This window comes from Rhineura floridana, chromosome 5 (genome assembly GCF_030035675.1).
Source record: "Rhineura floridana isolate rRhiFlo1 chromosome 5, rRhiFlo1.hap2, whole genome shotgun sequence".
Classification (NCBI taxonomy): domain Eukaryota; kingdom Metazoa; phylum Chordata; class Lepidosauria; order Squamata; family Rhineuridae; genus Rhineura; species Rhineura floridana.
In genome coordinates, this window is record NC_084484.1 from 110,198,678 (window position 1) to 110,216,153 (window position 17,476).

The window sequence follows — 17,476 nt, forward strand, 5'->3', positions numbered from 1 at the left end:
TGAATCTCCCCTTTTTCATATCATATTTCTTCCATTGCTATGGCTTGTTGCTTTCAGCTTCTTAATCTTCCTAGGAGTCATTCTTTTCTTTCCATTGACACTTCTCATCCTTTAGTTCATCCTTTGGTTTTTTATCTCAGTTGGATTATTGAAATTCTTTACTTCTTGGTTTGTCCTTATCTCATCTTAGGCTTCTTCTGTATTTTATTCTTTTGCTAGTCTCAGATTCCATTCCATAAATTTGATCATCTCACACCATTGCTGTTTTCTCTCATTGATTACCTTATCCCTTCTTTATACAGTTCAAAATTTTACTAACTTTTAAGTACATCTTTCTTCTCTGACTTCAATTTATTGTCCTCAACCATCTCTTTCATTTTTTTCAATTTCATTTTGCTCAAGGCAAAGCTTCCAGATAAAAATACATATAATTAAGAACATATAATAATCTAAAATAAATAGAATTAAACTATTTAATTCAAACATACACTTAATAAATCACCTCAGTTTAAAATTAAACAATAACAATAATAATTAGGAAAGGTATTGAAAATAAAACAGCCAATATCATAATGCTGTTGTATAAATCTATGGTGCGGCCGCATTTGGAATACTGTGTACAGTTCTGGTCGCCTCATCTCAAAAAGGATATGATAGAGTTGGAAAAGGTTCAGAAGAGGGCAACCAGAATGATCAAGGGGATGGAGCGACTCCCTTATGAGGAAAGGTTGCAGCATTTGGGGCTTTTTAGTTTAGAGAAAAGGCGGGTCAGAGGAGACATGATGGAAGTGTATAAAATTATGCATGGCATTGAGAAAGTGGATAGAGAAAAGTTCTTCTCCCTCTCTCATAATACTAGAACTCGTGGACATTCAAAGAAGCTGAATGTTGGAAGATTCAGGACAGACAAAAGGAAGTACTTCTTTACTCAACGCATAGTTAAACTATGGAATTTGCTCCCACAAGATGCAGTAATGGCCACCAGCTTGGATGGCTTTAAAAGAAGATTAGACAAATTCATGGAGGACAGGGCTATCAATGGCTACTAGCCATGATGGCTGTGCTCTGCCACCCTAGTCAGAGGCAGCATGCTTCTGAAAACCAGTTGCCGGAAGCCTCAGGAGGGTAGAGTGTTCTTGCACTCGGGTCCTGCTTGTGGGCTTCCCCCAGGCACCTGGTTGGCCACTGTGAGAACAGGATGCTGGACTAGATGGGCCACTGGCCTGATCCAGCAGGCTCTTCTTATGTTCTTATGTTCTCTTATGTTCTTTCTAAACCATGGAATTTTTAACCACATTTTTTGCTTTGTTTTAAATACTCTGTCCGAGATTTTATTTTATTCATTTAGATGATTTATATACTGCTTAATTACAATATTTTTAAGCAGCGTTCAATAAATATAACAAATACAATACAAATAAAAATGATTTGTTTGAACTATTTTAATATTGTATTTTAAATTGTCGTAACCTGCGCTGGAGTCTTATGGTAAAAGGCTGGTAATAAATTAAAATACTACTACTACTACCAACAACAACAACGAGAAAACTAACTATAAAATCAGAAATTATTTTAAAAGGTCTTCACTAGATGCCAGGGCCCACAGTACTGAATGCACATCTCCTGGTGGATATGAGACATAGGGGACCACTAATGTCCCCAAAGACTTCAGTGATCGGGCAGAAATATAAGGCATCAAGCAATCCTTGACGTATCATCTCACCTACATCACTCTCCCACACATAAAAAACAAATGCATTTTAGCCCTTTGTCCCCCAGTGAAACACCATGTCTGGAAGGAAGTCCTATCAAGAGAAAAACAGCAAAGAAAAGTGGTTTGAAGTGGAGGAGTACACACGTGGGGTGACACATGGTTCAGCTCTCCCTTCCTGCCTGCCCATGCTATACTTCATCTCCCCACTTTCCTCTGGAGAGAATCAATAGGACACAGGCTGGCTCTTCTTTTATCACATCTAAATGCCCCCCTAAGAGTTCATTTATATAATTTTAAAGATCTGCATAAACTGATTTTATTTCCATTGATATTTCTGCCTTCTCACTTTGCAAGCATGCTCAGGATATGTATCTGGAAAAACAGATATGTATTTTTCACACTCAGAATAATTTTTTATGGATAACGTTATTATCTTTTATTAGCTGTGTATCATCTGGTACATCCAGTTGCCACTCTTTTCATAGATTAGGTTAATGATTCCCTATGTTTTTGGTATGGCAACCCACAGGTCCAAATTTACTTGGTATGGTGACCCATCAGTTTATTGTCACATAAATTTTGGACCTTTGGACTTCTAGAGGTGTTTGTATTTTTATAAATTCTTAATGCTTCTCCCACCCCTCCCACTTCCTGTGCCCCCCTTCTCTCTTGAATTTGTGACGAATGATTAAAAGTTACTAATGCAAATAAAAATAGTAATAAAATCAAAATGTTGAAGATCTGATAGATGCCATTTCCTTCTTTGAGTTTTAGACAGTTAAAACCATGAGGTCATAGCACAGGACAAAACGAGAAAGAGTACAGTCATTGTTGCTTCCCTCACCCCCCCCACCTCATGTTTACCATGGGAAGTCAGCTATGTCCTGCTGGTCCTTATTATGGAGATAAAACAATACTGATTTTACACATACACAATGATGCTGTTGTTACCTAATAACAACAGAGAGCATTTCATTATATCAGACAAAACATACAAACTAGCCACACTATACTCTTGTATACACATAGAACAAAGACATGCACTCACTATACACATACAGATGACCAACACACATGCATCTCTCTGTCATTCTTTCTCACTCAAACCCATATAGTTTACATATACAGAACCATACATATATGTGCCCCTCTCTCTCTGCCCAGGCACATCCATCCCTCTCTCACACACACCACACATGCATACATAGTTCCCCCTCTCTCTTTCCTTCCATCTCACACAAACACACACCTCAATAGAGATGGAAGTATCTGTCAGTTTTGATTTTCTCAGTTTCTCATTCTTATAATCTTACATTCAGTTGACCACATTTCTGCAGCAGTTTGTGTGGTTTTTTAAAAAAAATAATCCTCATGAAAATTCTCCAGCATTTTAATGCAAAGTTCTCCTAATAAAACACATTTTTGTAGGCAGTTTTGACTAATGTACATGTTTGTGGAAGCCATTTCTCATCATATCATGCAATGATGCGGCCAGCAATGTGTCCTCTCGACCCTTGCCTTCTTGGCTTATTAAACCTTGCTGAGGGGGTCTGACCGAGTGGATCCAGGGTGTGGTCAACACATCATTGCGAGAGGGAGTGGTTCCAGCTGCCTTGAAAGAGACGGTGATCCAACCACTCCTCAAAAAGCTCACCCTGGACCCATTGGTTTGTGACAACTACTGACCGGTTGCAAATACCCCCTTTTTAGAGAAGATGATTGAGAGGATTGTAGTGCAGCAATTGCAAGTACTCTTGGATGAAACAGATTATCTTGACCCATCCCAGTCTGGGTTCAGGCTTGGTTATGGGACTGAATCTGCCTTGGTCGCCCTGATGGATTACCTTTATCGGAAGAAGGACAGGGGGAGTGTGACCCTGTTATTCTTACTTGATCTGTCAGCGGTTTTTGATACCATTAACCATGGTATCCTTCTGGGAAGACTTGGTGAGATGGGTATTGAAGGCACTGTTTTACAGTGGTTCTGATCCTATATCCAGGGTCGCTCTCAGAGAATAGCATTGGGTGACTGTCTTTTGGCACCCTGGCAGTTGTGCTGTGGGATGCCGCAGGGTGCCATCTTGTCCCCCATGCTGTTTAACATCTATATGAAGCCCTTGGGAGCAGTCATCAGGAGATTTGGGGCAAGGTGTCATCAGTATGTTGATGATACCCAGCTCTGTTTCTCCATAACATCTGAATCAGGAGAGGCCGTGCAAGCCCTGGACCAGTGCCTGGACTCAGTGGTGGGCTGGATGAGGGCACTGTGGGTTGGTGGTTCCCAAGTTTGGATAATTGCTCAATTACCTGCTTTGGATGGGGTCGTACACCCTCTGAAAGAGCAGGCAATCTGGGGGTGCTCCTGGATCCATTTTGTTGCTTGAGGCCCAGGTAACCTCTGTGGCTAGGAGTGCCTTTTACCAGCTTTGGACCAGGATAGCCTGACCACTGTTGTCCACGCCCTGGTAACCTCCAAGCTGGATTACTGTAATGCAATCTATGTGGGGCTGCCCTTGAGGTTGGTCCAGAAGCTGCAGCTGGTGCAAAATGTGGCAGTGAGACTGCTCACTGGGACAGAGTATCGCCAACATGTCACCCCGCTGCTGAAAGAATTACACTGGCTGCCCATTTGCCACCGGGCCAAGTTGAAGGTTCTAGTTTTGGTATATAAAGCCCTATACAGCTCGGGACCAGGATACCTGAAATACCGTCTTACCCCTTATATACCCAGTCGATCACTGTGCTGTGCAGGTGAGGGCCTCCTGCAGATACCATCTTATCAGGAGGTTCGTTCTGCACAACATAGGAAATGGACGTTTAGTGTGGTGGCATCTACCCTGTGGAATTCCCTCCCCTTGAATATTAGGCAGGCACCATCTCTGCTATCTTTTTGGTGCCTTTTGAAGACTTTCCTCTTTTAACAAGCCTTTTAAGCTGAGACCTATCCCAGTCTGCGCCTGTGTTAGAATTGCTTGTTAATATGTGTGTTTTTTAATAATATATTTTAACCCTTTTAAAAAAAGATGTTTTTAAAGCTTTTTTTAAAAAAATGTTTTTAACATTGTTTTGTTTTAATGTATTTTAAGGTCTGTTTTTATGATGTTTTAAAGTGTTTTTATTTTATTTATTTATTTATTTTATTTCATTTTTAAACCGCCCATAGCGAATAGCTCTCTGGGCGGTGTACAAAAGATTAAAAGTACAGAAATACAAAATATCACAATAAATAAACTGAAACAAAGAGATTTAAAATTGTAACATTAAACGCATTAAAATGCCTGGGAGCATAGCCAGGTCTTAACCTGGCGCCGAAAAGATAGAAGCGTCGGCGCCAGGCGTATTTCTTCGGGGAGGCTATTCCACAATTCAGGGGCCACTACAGCAAAGGCCCTAGATCGAGTAACTGTCCTCCGGGCTTCCCGATGGGTTGGTACCCGGAGGAGGGCCTTAGACTCTGAGCGAAGTGACTGGGTCGGTTCATAGCGGGAGAGGCGTTCCACAAGATACTGCGGTCCCACGCCATGTAAGGCTTTATAGGTCAAAACCAGCACCTTGAATCTGGCTCGGAAGCAAATAGGTAGCCAGTGCAAACAGGCCAGAACAGGTGTTATATGCGCTGACCAGCTGGTCCTCGTCAGCAGTCTGGCTGCTGCGTTTTGCACTAGTTGAAGCTTCCGAACTGTCTTCAAGGGCAGCCCTACGTAGAGCGCATTACAGTAATCCAACCTAGAAGTTACCAGAGCATGAACAATTGAGGCGAGGTCATCCCTGTCCAGATAGGGGTGTAGCTGGGCTACCAACCGAAGGTGGTAGAATGCATTCCTTGCCACTGTGGCCACTTGCGCCTCCAGAGACAAGGAAGGATCGAAAAGAACCCCAAGACTACGAACCTGTTCCTTCAAGGGGAGTGTAACCCCATCTAGAACAGGGTAAGCATCCACCATCTGGGCAGGGAAGGCATTCTCCAACAGTGTCTCAGTCTTGTCTGGATTGAGTCTCAGTTTATTAGCTCTCATCCAGTCCATTATCGCGGTCAGGCAGTGATTCAGCACATCCACAGACTCACCTGTAGAAGATGAAAAGGAGAAATAGAGCTGCGTGTCATCAGTGTACTGGTGGCAACGCACTCCAAAACTCCTGATGACGGCACCCAGAGGCTGCATGTAGATGTTAAAAAGCATGGGGGACAAAACCGACCCCTGAGGGACTCCACAATGGAGAGTCCAAGGAGTCGAGCAATGTTCCCCAAGTACTACCTTCTGGTGACGATCCGCCAAGTAGGAGCGGAACCACTGCCAAGCAGTACCCCCAACTCCGCGAGTCTCCCCAGAAGGATACCATGGTCGATGGTATCAAACGCCGCTGAGAGATCAAGGAGAATCAACAGAGTCACACTCCCTCTGTCCCTCTCCCGACAAAGGTCATCATACAGGGCGACCAAGGCTGTTTCAGTGCCAAAACCAGGCCTAAAACCGGATTGAAACGGATCCAGATAATCGGTCTCATCCAAGAGCACCTGGAGCTGACCGGCAACCACCCGCTCCAGAACCTTGCCCAAAAAGGGGACATTCGCCACCGGTCTATAGTTTCTGCTTAATGTTTCTGCTTGCCACCCTGGGCTCCTACTGGGAGGAAGTGCGGGATTTAAATCAAATAATAAATAAATAAAAATATAATGAATTTTTGCATGTTATTTTCACTCATATATACATTTTACACACACTTTCCCCATATATATTCATATTTATAAACATTATAACATTTGAATAAGTGCAAATTTTGAAGGATGGCTGTGTTTCAATTCTCATATTGTTTTGGAAAGTCAGGATTTGATAGATTCGGCTTGAAATGCGAACTGAATTACATTTTTCACCCATCCCTGCCCCTCAGACCACAGATACATGCACATCCCTTTCTCTCATATGCACACAGACAACATATAGTTATTTCTGTCCCTTCGTCCATGACCTCTCACACAAATACATATCTCCCTCTCTCAGACAAATTGCACATACATATCCCCTCTCACTCTCTCACATACACACGCACATGCCACTTAAGCACCCCCCTCAGAACACCTCCACTGCTGGGCAAAGGAAGCACCTGCAATCAATCCTACCTGGCTGGCAGCCTGAGCCTGTGGGGATTGCTGCACTGCTCCTTCCTTCCCTCCCTCCCCAACTGCTTTCTTTTTTAAAAAAAAAAATCAATCCACAGCATAGGGCAAAAGAGGTACTTGCTTCTGGCCAACAGGTAGGCCTGAGTCTGTGGGGACATCCCTATGGCTCCTCCCTATCCACCTTTTTTCCTCCAGCTAGCCCCAGCATAGGAGGTGCTCACTGCTTGCTGGCAGGCAGCAGCAGCCTGAGCATGTGGGGATACCCCTGCCACTCCTTCCTTCTCTCCCCCAACATATATATTCTAAGCAGCTGGCAGGCGGCAGCAGCAGCATAAGCAAAGATACATGTACTCCTTTCCAGAGCTTGTTGACAGAAAAAAAGCACTGAAGCATGTGACTCATTTTCACAGGCTTTGCGGCCCACAGGCTGGGAAATGCTGGATTAGATCTCAAATCTGCTCCCTGTTGGACATTTACCTGCAACAGTCTATATGGGGATTTGGTACTAAAAGTGGGAAGCGATGGATATTCATAGCATCATTATTGTTGCAAAAGAAATGTGTTTTATGTTATTACTTTAGGAAATAGATTAGGCTAGATCCTGAGAATTGTCTTTACAGTCCCACAAGAGCCTATTCTATGAATGATCTAGTTACTTGGATATACAGACTGATTTTAATGACCATAATGGGAGCATTGTCATCTACAAAGAAAATGATAATAACATAGTTTAAAAGCCTCCCTTAAGAGCATAGTGTTTATTCAATATACCACAAAAGGCTCTAATAATCTGTGTTTTTAAAAGCTGCAAAATTGTGAGATGAAATCCACAATTTCTATAAACTGCTAGAGGGATTATTTGTGTAATACCAGACTGTAATGCAAGACTTGCTTTTGAAAACCATGCTGTTATTTCACAGATATAAAGAAAATTTTTTATTTTTGTTAATTAAAATTGTTTTAACGTTATTTCATCTCTTACTATTCTTTTGTATGCACATTCTATATACGAACATGAAATATTTTGGCTTGATAGTTTCAGAAAATTACTTATACAGTAGTATGCAAAAAAATCCACAGTATGTTCACTGGGATTAAGTTTTAAATATGGAAAACCTGTTCCTTATATACTGTCAAAGAAACCTAATTAGGTGAACTTTTAATGCTGGAAATGAATTTAGCCTTTAGTTAAGAATCAGTGAGTCACAAAAGGTGCTTGGCTAGTTTAATACTTAAGAGGTTCACATTTAATTAATACAACATGAATCAAATTGTTCAGCCATGCCTGAATTTTGCAAATTTGCAACCAATGAACTGGTAGAAGCTGAGCTGGGAGGACATGAATATTAAGAAGTGGCTAGGAGGATAATTCAGTAGCCCCCCCCTCTCTCTCTCTCTCCCTCTCCCTCTCTCTCGAGTTCAATAATATGATTAATAAAGAAGAATGCCTAACAGTCTGTCCTCCTTGTCTTTGTTCTGGCCTAAGACTAAAAAGCATCCATTCATTCTTCCTCTACCACCAATAGTGGAGGTAGACCCTAGCCATCACAGCTAGTAGCCAGATTAGGGCTGGAGAGATGTGCCATGGGGTGACACCAAAGTGCCATCCCACTGCCCCCTACTCACTTTCCCTGTTTGCCTGAGTAATGTGTGGAGAGGGTTTCAATTGACATATCCTCTTATCTACACACAAACCAAGCCAGGAAGCCTCTCATATACTTCTCTCCTCTGGCTATTTTCCTTGCCTGTGCTCCCTGCAAACAAATGCCCCTAGAAAACTTATAATTCTTTCAAACCAGCAGTCCTTTTCATTCTTCTAACTGACTGGGTTTCATTACTAGCATTACTAGTTTGCTAACAGATTGTTATGTATTTCTAGGGCCAGTTCCAGGTTTCAGGAGGTCCTGGGCAAACTTCTGGTGGTCCTCTTCCTCACTGTCAGTGGGCCCTTGCAGGTTTAGGTGGTGGTAGGCATCAACAGTGCTCTGCATAGTGCCTAGTTGTTGCACAGAGGGGGATAACCAATTTAATTTCCCATCTTATCCCAAAGTGATGTCACATTGGTGACATGGTAGGAAGTTAAAATGGTAGCTAAATCAAGCTCCCAGGGTTTGTTCAGAGCACTGCCAAACAAATTAATTTAAAGGGAACTCAGAACAGGGGTCAGCAATGGGCTCTGCCAGGAGCTGTCCAAAGATGCCATGTGCTGATGCCAGGCCCTACCAGCTTCTTCTGCTGAATGGTGTTGGCATGAGTGAACTGATGCTCTCTTAATGGAGGAAATTATGAAGTGGTGGGGAGGCACATGGTCTTCTACTTCAGTGTTGTGAAGGCTTGCCACCCTGGGCTCCTACTGGGAAGAAGGGTGGGATGTAAATTTAGGAAATAAATAAAATAAATACATGTGACCACTGAGTAGGTAGCAGTCCCCAGTATCAGGTGAACATGTTCAACAGTTTTCAGCAGAACTTCTTCTAAAACTTAAGTCAACTTAGAAAACACAGGCCAACATTTCCTTGGAAAGGTTGGAAGTACAGAAAGTCTTTGCTTGATGTCACTTCACAAAATTATGTAATCATCTCTGACTCCCTGAGTAACATGCACTTCTTCAATTTCTTCAATTTCTGCTTAACCGAACTCTAAGAGTACAATCAAATGCCCTTGATCAAATAAAAAAAAAACCAGCAGAATCCCAGATGGGCACAATCCACCACAAGCAGGCTCGTATCTCAATTCTCCTTGCTAGACCCCAGCCTTTAATTGTCTGACCGCTAGCAAAATGAAATTGTTGTTGGACTAGGATAGCTGGCAGCTGAGGTTTCCCTTGAAGGTGGGAGAGGGCACCCAGGTTTCTCCTTTTTACCTACTTTGAAAAGTGGAACTGTTGGCAGAGTATTTTTTCTGCCAGGGATCATTAACCTCCCATGACCCCGGGTGGAAAATGATGCTGACATTATTCAACAGGAGTCATATGGGCTTGCTCATAGTTCTTGCTCATCTCTTCCTGCTAGCAACCAAGGTACACCTAAGAGATGAGATTAGTGTTCTGTAGAGTATTTGTGTTGCAAAATAAAGTAGCAATTTGGGGATTGGAATGTAGGCAGCAGGAGAGACATGAATGATTTTTGTTGCTGGCTTGAAAATGGGATCTACAATAATGAGGGGGAGGGAGGTCTAAAGGCAGGTTGTTTTCTCAGGGGACCTGATACTGCTTTATAAACTAGCACAGTCTGATTCACCGTGTTCCATGTGTACATCTGTAAATAAAGACATAAGTTGCCAATGCTCTGTCTTATCACAAAGAGACAGACCCTGTAAAGAGGCCAACTGTAGAACTTCCAAGCACTTGGGAATGGGGGAGCCTCCCTCCTTTGTGTAAGACTATCACAATCTTACATATTCACAGCTGCTGAAAATTTGTGATACTACTAGCACACCGACTGGTTTCAGCTGAAATTATTCTTTTTCTAGTGCAGAGTTGTACTTTAGGAAGTGGACAGAGTTCACTTCGTTCATCAAGCATTTGAGTTTTAAATGAAAGGAAATAAATGAATCCCCGTAGTGCTGGCAGGGCTGGTCACTAGACCAGTAACAGGTGGCTGATTGGGCCAGCTGGGACCAAACATGGGCAATGTTAGCTAGTTGGGAAAGGAGCCGTATAAATCTGCACTAATGGCTCTGGAGAGAGACAAAGTTTGAAGGGAGGGGGGAACTAGCCTGAGGGGTAACCCAGGGATCTGTAGGGGTTCAATATACTTCTCAGAGTCAAGTTGTTTTTAAGATATGGTTGACTGTTCATATTATGTACATTAAAAATTATAGTATTTTACAAGTTTAACTTTCCTTTTTTTGGCAGAAGGATGAAAATTTTAGATGAAGTGTCTGCATTTTCTAATGGACTTGTCTGAACATCTCCTATTCTTGGTTCCTTTCTCTAGACTAGAAGTTCTTCATCATTCACAACACAGGTTTTAGTCTGATAATCACCTCCTCGTATAGTCAGAAATTCCTGCTGCTTCTATATTTCTGCTAAAACTAATCACCTGTGAGTAGAAAAAGAGGGGAGACTTTTGGAAGCCTTCTCCAGGAAAACAAGTCTTGCCAATTTACTATCTTTTATTCCCACAGACTGAGATTTAGTTGGCTTCATTTGGGTTGTAATATGAATGTAAAGCCGATATTAGCTAGAATGCTTGTTCATATTTAAATGTCTCCTCTTGTACCATGTTAACAACAAATCTGATACTGACATGCATTACATGAGAGAGCCTCAAAGGTAATTCAAACCTCATACATGAAAATACTCCTCATAGGACAGGAAAGATAATTTCTTTTTTAGCAGTTGCAGGGAACAGTCAGAAAAAAGTGAATGGAAATCAGTCCAAGAGAAGGGGGTTTCATGTCATTATTCTGAAGTTATTCTAGAGCTCTTGGTACCAGATTGACCCTTTCATTCGCACTCACACACAGTGGGCATCTTCCAAACACTCATGCTCAGTGGGCATTTATAAAAAATGCAAACAATATTCATCTGAGGGAAAGCAGGCTACTCTTATATTAACTTGGGAGTAATTCCTATTAATTTCAAAGGGGATTTTCTTCTAAGTTGGTAGTTCCCAAACTTTTTCCCCATGAACCACTTGAAAATTGTGGACCACTTAATGATTTTTTCCTGCCTTTTGTAGCAATTGTAATGTGCTGTGCTAGATGCTGTATGATTTTTAACTGTATTTTTAAACATTCCATGAACCACTCGAATTAAGCTTGCAGACCACCAGTGGTTCACAGACCACAGTTTGGGAGCCCCTTTCTAAGTTGGTATGCTTAGGATTACAGCCTAATTTCATTCATTGATTTATGAATTTCCATAAGTATCAGTGTGCTTCTACATTAAATGTCTAATGTCAAGCAAATGGGACACAATTACTTTTTCCAGTAAGAAAACTAGTCCACAGTAATCCTTCTGTTGAAAAAGATACTGCATTTGTTGAGGAATTCCAGTTCTACAGTCTTCTGTCATGAACCTTAGGGTCACAATGCATAAGTAGAAAAATGGCAAATGTTTTTTCCAGTATTTGGGATGTAGCATTTTTCTATTTGTACATAATGACCTGAGGTTCAAGATAGCACCCAGACAAGTACTGCATACTAAACAGCATATCATACCCAAACTACCCAAATCTTATTTTGCAGGTAGATGCAGGCTGGAATCTAATAGAATTCAGAAGTGATAACCTGCTCTGGGTTTTTTCTCCTAGGAAAGTAAATCCATTCACTGCAAAGACAAGAATTCATATAATAAGTGGTAGCAATTTTTTTTACAACTTTGTCATTAAAAAGATGAGGATGCCAGATGATCCTAAATACCTCTGGTCTCCCATTGGAATATTTTTTTTTTATGGTTTGATGTACAACATGAAGAATTTGTTAGATCTGAATTTAAGGCTTCTTATTTTACCTAATAAATAACAGAGGAATTGTTTTCTGAGGAATAAAACAATACAGTAACATCCGCCTAACTTCCTTCTTCAAACCACATTCACTGAATCCATGGAAGAGTGGTGAATGATTGCATCAACTGGTCCCACCCCTAATCAACACACATTCTGTAGAAGGTGTGCATGCAATTGTATGTGCAATTCAGAACATAATCATGCAGGGTTCTCAGCTGCACAGAAGGGCAACAGTTGCACATATGTAGAGCTACATTCACATAAACTGTTGAACAGGTATGGATTTGCTAGTAGGCAAAAAACCCTTGCAGTTTAAGAATGTACCTAAAGCCAACAGATATTTCTATCAAACTTTAAAAAGCAGGGAAATTGGGCAGCGATAGTGAACGCACCAGGGGAGTAGGAGACCTGACCTCCTCTCTGAGATATTGTACCGAGATATTGATATTGCCTTACAAATTTGTCAAAATGCAAACACAATTTGGGCTGATCTTTCACAGTCCAACCCACTTCTTGTGTAGCTTGGAAGAATTTGGTAACATGTGCCTCTGAGCATGTGGTGAGTGGTGGCAACACCTGCAATCAGGACTGCATCTCCAAAGATGGAGAATTACATTTTTTTGTATGTTTGCTGGTGGTATTTTTGTATACTTTGCTGGCTATAGTATACAGCCACTCTCCTTCCTGTATAACCAGGGTCTGGACCAGCAAAACTGCTTCCCCTTCTACATGACCACAGAGTGTGGTCTAAAGATGAGAATAGGACCATTAGGTTCTTTGAAACATTGATCTGGCAGATATTATATCCTAGTATGTGTTGAAGCATACACAGTATATGTGAGTAGATGGTGAGTAGGGTTACCAAGCTTACAAAGGAAGACCACAGTAATTTTTAACACTCACCCAAACCTTATTTGTTTACTATGAAGTCTGGATGGAAAAGAAAAAAAATCCTTGAAAAGATTGTTTGGAGAAGGCAGCAGGTGAATATACTATCTATGTGACTGTTCCTACACACACACACATACACCATTCAGTTGCAGTTGGTCATCATGAGCCGTCAGAACAGGATTGGATATACATCAAAATAAATATGTTTCCCATACAATATGGAGCACAATTATGAAGTGTATGTATATAATATTGTACCAGTGAACCACATATTCTTGGGGTTATTCAGGAAACACACTTTCCTTTATAGCAGGGATGGGGAACCTGTGTTTCTCCAGGTATTGTTAAACCACTGCTCTCATGATTCCTAACCATTGGCCATGCTGGCTAGGTATGATTGGAGATGGAGTCTAACTACATCTGGAGGGGGGCCACAGGTTCCCCACCTATGCCTTAACTCCATGTAGAGTTTTCTGTGCTAAAGATCCCCAGATTCATTCACTGGCCTCTCCAGGTACTCTAAAAGCTTGTTAGATTATATCAAAGCTGATTCTCATTTTCTTCCCTTCCTAAATGATGGAGTTGATTATCAGAGCAATCCAACATGGAGGAGGCCAGTGGGAGTGCAGTCAGCAGAAGGGAAGAGGGCATAAGGGGCCACCACATTCTACCCCTTGTCGAAGGTGAGTGTCTGCAGTGAGGAGTCTTTGAAAGCTCCCTCTGCATTTTGGAACTCAGGAAAAATCAGGGGTCACACTATATTCAGTGGGGATTATATCTATGTAAGTAAACCCAGTATCGCACCTTACAGTACAATTTTCTGCTACATTGTGTCTACTCAATAATAAGCCCCATTAAGTCCAATAGAACTTACTCCTAACTAGGTATTGGGACAAGATTGCAACCTAAGCTTTATAAAAAATTTCCCCACAAAAACAACCCCTGTAAAGTAGAAACTTTTTAAGCATGATAAACAGATAAAAGGAGACTTTGAAAGCTCTCAATTGACTGCATCTCATCACATTCACATTTTATTTTTCATTTTGCTACTCTTTCTTACCCTTCCTTAAATAAAAATTAAATATATTTAAACAATGTGTAACTAATCTGCTGTCCTGAAATCTGCCACTTCAGATGTGATAAATGAAAGAGCCATATATATTTCTGTAAAGTTTCTCCTTTAGATTACCTTGTGATGCCAGAAGACAGAAGGAGGACTGAGTCTTGGTCCCTTAGGATATTTTACTGTTGTAATGGAATTAATAGACCTGATCAAATGAATGATTCATGAATGCAGTACTACTTAACAAAGTTTCACAGCTGACTTCAGCAGAGATGAGGAACTTTGTGTGATTACCAGCATTAACTTCTCCTTTATAACAAAATAAATAAATAAGAGAAAACACTTTGTTGAACTGTTTTATCAAACCTATAAAACAACAAGGGCTGGAAGGCACTTAACATTTTGAAATATAGATAGATCTAGAGTTTTCCATTTAAAATGAAGGTTTGCTTTCTATAGGAATCGGCACTCAGATCAAATCCAAATTGTCCTGAACCCAGAGCTATTTGGTTTGGGTTTCTGACTACGTCATATAGCCTGATCCCATGCAACTTTTCTAAAAAAATAATTCCCTTTTTATTCAGTGGATCTTACTTCCTAGTTGCAGCACACAGGATTGCAGTGTTACAATGAAATCCTATCCAGTCATATATTGAAGTAATTGAGCTGAGCTAGGCTCATACCCAAATAATCATGTATAAGGCTGCATCCTTAGGTTCCAGTCCTGTCCATGCTTCCCTGGGAATGTCCATAGGTCTTTGGAATTCAGTGGGACTTGCTCCTGAGTAGATATGCATAGGAATGAGCTGTAAATTATGTCTGGGGGAAAAAAGGGTAAGGGTGCCAAAGAAACACTGAGGAGATTATTAGAGAGGAGTAAAGAAGGGTCGGGGGAAAGCATGTCTGGTTTTAAGGAGTAGAATAAAGTTACTTTAAAAGGTGGGGAGTGGGACATGGCTAATATTAAGGATGCCAACCATTCAGGTGGAGACTTGAGAAGCAAACTCCCCTAGGTAAAAAAGAGGACAGGCCTAGATCCATTTGACTTTGGATCTGGCTACTCCTACTCCTTGCTGCCAGTTTCTCTTCTTGGCAAGCAAAACAAACAAACTCCCACCTTTGTTAAAGAGAAGACAGTAACTGTGGAGAGAGCTACAGGCAAGGACTCCCAACCCGACTCGTATCTTGAAATGATACTTCTGAGCATGCTCTGGGGCACTGTTTCCTATCTGCATAATAGTATTTGTCACTTTATTTGCTCAGCATGCCAAGACCACCCCAAGTCATTTTGCTGCTTGAGGGAAAATAGAAAATGGTGCCCACTATTAAGTCAATGTGTGTAGCACTCCTGAACGTGGTTGATTTTAAAGTAACATTTTATTACAAATAAGTAGGTAGAGCAAAGAGAATCCACACACTGCAATGGTTCCTGCATGGGCTCTCCACAGAACTGAGGTACATCCAGACATAACTATTTCCCATAAGCTACAGTATATTCTATGGGTTTGTGCCTGGTTGAACTTCCCCTCCTCCTTTTTGACTTTTAAGCAAAGTTGATTTTTTATATATATTGAATGTGGGTTTTATTGTATTATTATGTTTTTGTTGGTTTTCGTAGGACTCCTAGAGTAGATGTTTCATGTGGCATCTAAAAATAGAAGAAAATAAAATTTGCCACATTAATCCATTATGAATTTCTTGAGCAGCTTGATCCTATCCATGGTGTTTGCTTAGAACTTTCTGCCTTTTTCTTGCGGCACATTTGTTGTCTCAACTCTGCAACTCTGTCTCAACAAGTTCCTTTCAAATACAATTATAGAGGAGCCTAGAATCAGCTTTCTAGTACAACCAGAATGCCCTACAAAACACACATGCATTTCATTATTTTTTAAAATAGCAGAGAGAAAGGACATTATTTAGGCTGCTAAAATCTATGAAACAGCTTGTTTTACCATTGCTAGTTTGTGGAATGATTACCAATCCATTTTACTCACAACAGGTGTTGCAGTCGTATCCCTTACCCTCTACAGGTGGCTGGGGAAAGAGGGTCAAAACACTGGGCCAATATGCAAATGAGAAAACATTGCCAAACATGCAAATGAGAAAAAAACAGAACTGATAAAAAAATGTCAAAAATAACATGAAGTTTCAAAGGGAGAAAAGCAGTGGAGTCTGGTGGCACTGATATCGGTGGGACAGTGGATCTGCTCTGAATTTTAGTCTGAACTTTCAAGGAGCTGTTCAAGGGTACTTGGACGGCTCCTTAAAAGTTTGGACTAAAACCTGGAGTGGATTCACTGCCCCACTGACGTCAGAGCCACCAGCCTCCTCCACTAAAGAAGAGACTGGGGAGAATTGAATGTATACAAATGTTCACTTCCTCTTCTCCCCACATTTCTGCCAACTACTGATGAACAACATGTTCTTCCTTAGACTGTCCCATGCCTCCACATCCCTTCACGCCAACATAGCCACCTAGCTGATGTACTTTCTGTAAACCTCAAGAGAATTTTGATGCAAAAAGCACACACATGCATGCACATACACACTGCAAAGCAACAAAAAAATATAGAAAAGAAAAGAATTCTTCCAGTAACAATGGTTGAGATCTGTTGATTGAGGGGTGATAAAAAATGGGGGGAAATAAAGGTTTGCAGCAGGAGGTGGGGCTTAGGAGACCAGTGGTTAGTCTAGGGTTGGAGCACCTGTGGCCCTCAAGATGTTGTTCGACTCCCAACTCCCATTGGCCCCATCCAGCATGACCAATGGTGGTCAGGGATGATGGGAATCGCTATTGGACAGCATCTAGGTTACAGGTCCCATATCCCTAGCTTAGTCAAACCTATGCCCTCTGCAAATAACCTTCCCTCTTCGTGGCAGTGCTTTTGTGCACACTTACTTGAGAGTAAATCTCATTTAGTTTAGTGGGAACTATTTCTGAGTAGACATGAATATAATCTGGCTGAAAGTGAGCGAGAACAGTTGGCAGGGAATCGGGGGAAAAAGAAAATAAAGAGCCACTTAGGAATGTCTCTGATCTGCTGCAGCTGCTTGTACAGCCAAGAGCTTCAGCAGTTTCTAGTATGCCTTGTCGGCCATTACTGCTCTTCTCTTAATTTGGTGCAGAAATTGACGCACATGCAGTTTCAAAGCATACATGTGTGCTAATTAAACATGCAATTGCCTACAAATCTTTCTCTCCCATACAATTTTCTGTCCTACATTTTAAAGCAAAA